Below are 6,090 nucleotides of genomic sequence, written 5' to 3' on the forward strand. Positions count from 1 at the left end.
TTGGAAAGGACAATACGCACGTGGATCAGGAAAACCGACAATTGTCTTAGAAGCTGTAGCTTCACACGATCTTTGGATATGGCACGTTTTTTTTTGTCCTCCAGGTACCTTAAACGATACTAATGTCCTCGATCGGTCTCCTGTTTTTGATGATATTTTAGAAGGTCGAGCTCCCAGGGTAAAGTACGTGGTCAACGGACACATGTATAAGTTGGCGTACTACCTCACAGACGGTATATATCCAAATTGGTCAACATTTATCCAATCTATCACACTCCCTCAATGTCCTAAACAAGAGTTATTTGCTAAAGTTCAAGAAGCACCCCGAAAAGATGTGGAGCGGGCTTTTGGAGTATTGCAAGCTTGATTTGCGATTGTGAGAAACTCGGCTCTTTCTTTGGACAAAGAAAAGATAGGGAAGATTATGAGAGCATGTATCATACTACACAATATGATAGTCGAAAATGAACGGGATGGATACACTCGTTATGATATATCTGAATTTGAAGAAGGATACGTCACCAGAAGTTCACAGGTGGAAACCGACAGGCCTACAAATTTCAATAATATGTTTGGCATTCGGAATGATGTTCGGGATAGGCGTATACATCAACATTTGAAAAATGATTTAATTGAGCATATTTGGAACAAATTTGGTGATGAAAATTAATAATTATTGTATTTTTATGTTTAATTATTGTATCTTTATATTTTTATGTTTAATTATTTTTTTATTCCTAAGTACTCCAAATTAGGAACACCATTGGACACACTATTTTGACTAGAATCCTTAACTATTCAAAAAAAAAAAAAAATACTATAGTACTCCTAGAGACTCCAAGAAGGAGTCCACCGTTGTGGATGCTCTTATCTACATGTAGTTAGCGTCTAAGGGTATGATACAGTTATCTGAAATATTCCATATGGTAGAACCACCTTCGGGTATGATGTGCTCATAACTTACGAGGGGGAGATTAGCTTCTATTGATATAAATAATGATACAAATTGTGGAGTTTGGAGGATGTAAATAGACACAAGTGATCGTTTCAAGACTTTCACTTACTTTTTCATAATTGGATTCTGACTCAGCCGAATGAACACTGTGTATATGACATTTTCAAACTACAAGATTCATGGTGAGTTTATTTATGCACCTTTCTCCTTCGATATATCGTCGTATATTGTATTCTACGATCCGATGAGAAACAGTTGTAGAAGACTCGAGTGTTAACTTATGCATCAATGATCATCTCGTCGTTTATTTATGCATCAATGATCATCTCGTGGACTCTCACGTTAATGGATCATGAAGTGGCAAATCCTCAAGTGGTGGCTATTGAGATTTTAGCATCATACTCAAGATATCATGTGTTGGGTAATTTGGATACCAACAACAAGAAATACATGATGAAGCCAAAGACTGGACTAGGACCAAAGCTTGTAGGATTCATGGGAACATCCCATGATATCATCAATAGCATTGGAGTTCGATTCTACAAGTCTTCCTATGCCATAACAGAGCACGATTTGTTCTGTTATTTTATGTTAGTGTGTATTGCGTTTGCTTTGGGTGTCATGCAGTAACCAAGAGTGGTTATTAGCATTTCTATTAAAATAGCTAAACATTATGTACTTTATTATATTTGAGACAATGTAGTATTATCTTTATGATAATCTGTTATTTTTAAGTTGTTTTTGATTTTGATTGACAAATGTCTATGCTAATTGCGACACTGCTTGACAAGTGTGTTCCTTACACCACCACCAACGCCTACAAAAGAAAAACCAAACGGTTCCACCGCTATGCATTCATTATGGAACTCATGTTCACCGATAGAATTTGGTTTAGCTCGAATATTATCTTTAAGACAGTTTATTACAAACTTTTAAGTTGTTTATGCCACAGTTTGACAAGTATTTAAGCTCAATGTGACACAATTTGACAAGTGTGGCCTCTTATAATGTGTGCTGAACACATCAATCAAATGCATATAATTCAAGTTTTAATTGTATGGAACATTTAGAGTAAATAATGAAGAATAAAAATTAATTATTTTTACTTATTCTTAAAATTAACCAATCAAATAAAAACTTATTTTTCTATTTTCTCTAGTTACTGTTCAGAAAATAGAAAACACGATCAAATTTATTCTAATTCAAACAAGAATAAATATATTTCTGCTTATTTTTTCCTTATTATTTTTTTCTATTTACTCTATTTCTCAGGCACACTCTCAAAGTGATTTCTAACAATACTGTAATCATTATTATGTTTAATTAACAGATTGTGGTTTGAAAACTTCCAATTCAAATTTATGTTAGCAAAAAAAAGTCTCCAAGTATGAGTTCGAGGCTTTGAAACAACGAGTTGTTAATAATTAGAAGCCACCAAGTGAAATAGAAAATTTATCATTGTCAGCTTAGGATAGAGAACAGTGTTTTGATAAACGGGACAAGTAAAAATATTAAATTAAGCTGTCTGGAGGAGAAGCCCAAAGTGTTTAAACTTATAAAAATACACATATATATAATAACTCGAGTATAAGAATGTAAATTTTTATAAAGTTTGTGATATTTTTTTAGAAAAATTAGTCTATATTTACAATAATGTCCGTTTTGTGAAATATAGAAATGTGAGAATGTTAGTTTTACAGTAAACATTTATTGTGCTACAACCTATCTTTTAAAATTAAGACAAACGGCAAAAAATCATAAAATCATATTCACCACAACTTACTAGACTGAAAAGTGTAAAGTCAGGAAATATGGGTCCCCTTCTTGTAAGGGAAATTGGGCTGTATAACGCAAAAAAAAAAAATGATAATTCACTGACTAACTAATTACCCTATTTTTTTACTATTTCTTGTGCTTTTTATATAAAATTGTCATATTACCTTTGATTGCAACCGGTAAAACCTGCAAGTCAATTTTTTTTTAATCATGTTAAGTTCCAAAAATTCTCTGTGTCCATTACAGAATCACATATCCTCACATAATTTATTCTTCCTTTCGAAGTGCGTTGCAAAGGGGACATCATCTCCGTTTCTGAAATCTATTGCGAGACGACGGTGTTACAATTGAAGTGGCGAGAAAGAGCAATCCGAGCATCTTTTCTTTCTCAGATTTGTGGGATCGTTGATGAAATTGTATTGTCTATGTTGATGGTGAAGGGGTGTAGTGGATAATAGAGTTTCAAAGACGAGTGGTGTCTGCAACAAAGTTGATCGGAGAAGATGAACTGTATATATTATGTTACTATACTATTTTATTATGTTTCATTTCATTTGATGGTTACTAAAAAGTGTTCTATTTTGTTTAAAAATACAGTTTTAACTTTTTAAACTTCTCGTTACATATTTTTGAACCTGTAAAATTCGCACTATGATCTATATTGTATAGTTTAATATTACATAATAATATAATATAGTTTAATATTACATAATATTATGTACTTTTTTATATTTTGATATTTGAGTTTAGGTTTTATATTTAGGTTAGGGTTTAGTGATTATAGTTTAGAGTTTAGTATTCTAGAAGGCGAAAGTGTATGGTTGGGGGTTAGCATTAACTTCTTCCATGCAATCATAGACATTTCATAACTTCACCTGTAAATACTATGTCATTTATTTTTTTTTCATTCTATTTGAGTTTAAGATTTATATTTGGGTTAGGGTTTATATTTGGGTAGGGTTTAGTGATTAAAGTTGGTTTATATTTGAGTTTAGGGTTTAGTGATTAGGTTTTAGGACTTAGTATTTAGTAGGTGAGGGTATGGTTGGGATCAATGTTAACTTATTCCATGCAATCATATATGTTTCATAATTTCACCAATATGTACTACGCTATGTATTTTGTTTCATTCTATTTGAGTTTAAGATTTATATTTGGGTTTATAGTTTAGTAACTAGGGTTTAGAGTTTAGTAATTAGGGTTTAGAGTTTCTTATTTATGAGTTGGGTTGGGATAGTGTTTAGTATTTAACAATTGTGGATGTTGTTGCATCCTTCTATACTATTTTGGCGATATAGAATAGAACACTATGTACATATGTATGTGGTCAATAAATGTGTAACATGAATGTCTTTTTTCTTTCATATGACATAGTTTTAAGTCACTTCTCATCATATATTATTTGTGATACGTTATGTTTATCGGGTAATTGTAAGTAGAAAGGGTATAACCGACTAATTCTGGGTGTAAATGTTAGATTCTTTATTATGCCAAAATGAATGTTATCTACCTAATTTTACTTCTAAATTTGGTTAGATGGCCCCTGTAATGTAGACATTTTTTGTTGGTACATTTAGTCATTTTACCTTTCAAAACTAATAAAACCATGACTAACATGTCTATCATTTTCATTATTTGTATTCTCTTCCGTGATAAGGCACCTTCAAAACTCCAAAGCAGCACAACTAAAGCAAAAACAGATATAAATATATATATATATATGTGGTAGTTTAAAAACTTTTTCCAGCATCTGGAAGTGAATACATAAGGATCATCACTTCACATCTACAATTTAATTTAATTTCCAATCAAATTAGGGATTTTTTATTTTCTTTAATAAAATCACGTTTGTATCGTTTGATATATGATTTGTTATTGTTAGTCACACACAGAGTGCTAGGTACGTCCAGTAAACAAGATAAAGAGAGCTATTATTTTGCCTAATGACTTTTGGTTTCATATGGGGTTTGCCATTCCATTATGATAATATAGCTGGATCATCGAACGTAAAACGTCACACTGTTTAACTATAAAAATTCTTGGAAGTGACATATGAGATCTAGTGTACCAAATGTTGCTACCTAATAATTGCTTCTCCACAAAGCTATAATTTCGTTTTGATTATATCCGTGAACTAACTAATTAACCGATTTAGCAACTAGCTTAATTATTTTAAACTCGTTTTGGATTTAAAAATATTTTTGAATTATTTTATTTTGAAGAAAATTACTAAGCGTTATATGTAGTAGTCTTATAAAACCATGGTATGTAAACATTGTTTTCTTGTTATTAAGAAAGATACGTGGTTTAAATGATCCTTTCCAGAGGTTCATTTATGGATCTGGAGATTTATGAGGAGATGTTATACTTTTTCTTCCAGATGGCCATTATAAGATTTTGTATGTTACTTTCTTGCGTGGTAGCCTGGTAATATATATAAGTAACCTAGCACGATTTAAACTGTTTGATGATCCTTACTAATTGAGATGAGGGGACATGGATGTCGTGTATATATATACTTTACCTTATCTCATACAACCGCTACACAGTTTCTTGAATATATTAATCAGCAGGCAATGCAGAATAGATTCTTCAAACTGTGGAGATTAAAGTTTAACGGGTGTGCGCGAATGATCCATTGGAAGCTCAAAAGTCAAAGTACTCGACTTTGTAAAGAATAGTCTGAACTATCTCAAAGTTCTTAACCCGATCAGACTTATTAAAGATGGTGACACATCATAATTTTCTATTACCAGCAATATAGAAACGATGGAACAATTATTTGTGAAGTATGACTGGAAAGCAACTAAGGTAGTGGAATATAAAGGCTAATGAATTGAAGTGGGCCTTCCGAAAACATGTTGAGGTTGAAATTAAAATAAAAGTGGGCACTGGTCACTAGTCACTAGTCACTGGTCACTCACTCAATGCATAAAAACAAAAGAAATAAGGAGACACCCTTATCTAGTTTTGTTTTGCCACTATTCCAAATCTCCAATACTGATTTTGCCTTACTTAATATTTTTGGGATAAAATGTTAAATGTCTTTACTTGATTTGGTCCACGCAGTCAAAAAAAAAAAAGATTTGGTCCACACACCCAACACCTTCTTAAAAAAGTACAGAAATTAGCTTCACCCCTAGTATGAAACTTTAAATTCACTCCACCCTTTAGCACCAATCAAATTTACACATAGATTATTAATTAAAAAATATTAAATTAAACAAAAAATAGCTATAAAAAATAAAAAATACTAATTTTAACGACACTAACTTCTAAACCCTATACCTTAAATTCTAAACCCAAGTCCAAACACCTAAACCCAAACCCTATACCCTAAACCCTAATCCTAAACCCTC

This window comes from Brassica oleracea, chromosome C3 (genome assembly GCF_000695525.1).
Source record: "Brassica oleracea var. oleracea cultivar TO1000 chromosome C3, BOL, whole genome shotgun sequence".
Classification (NCBI taxonomy): Eukaryota; Viridiplantae; Streptophyta; class Magnoliopsida; order Brassicales; family Brassicaceae; genus Brassica; species Brassica oleracea.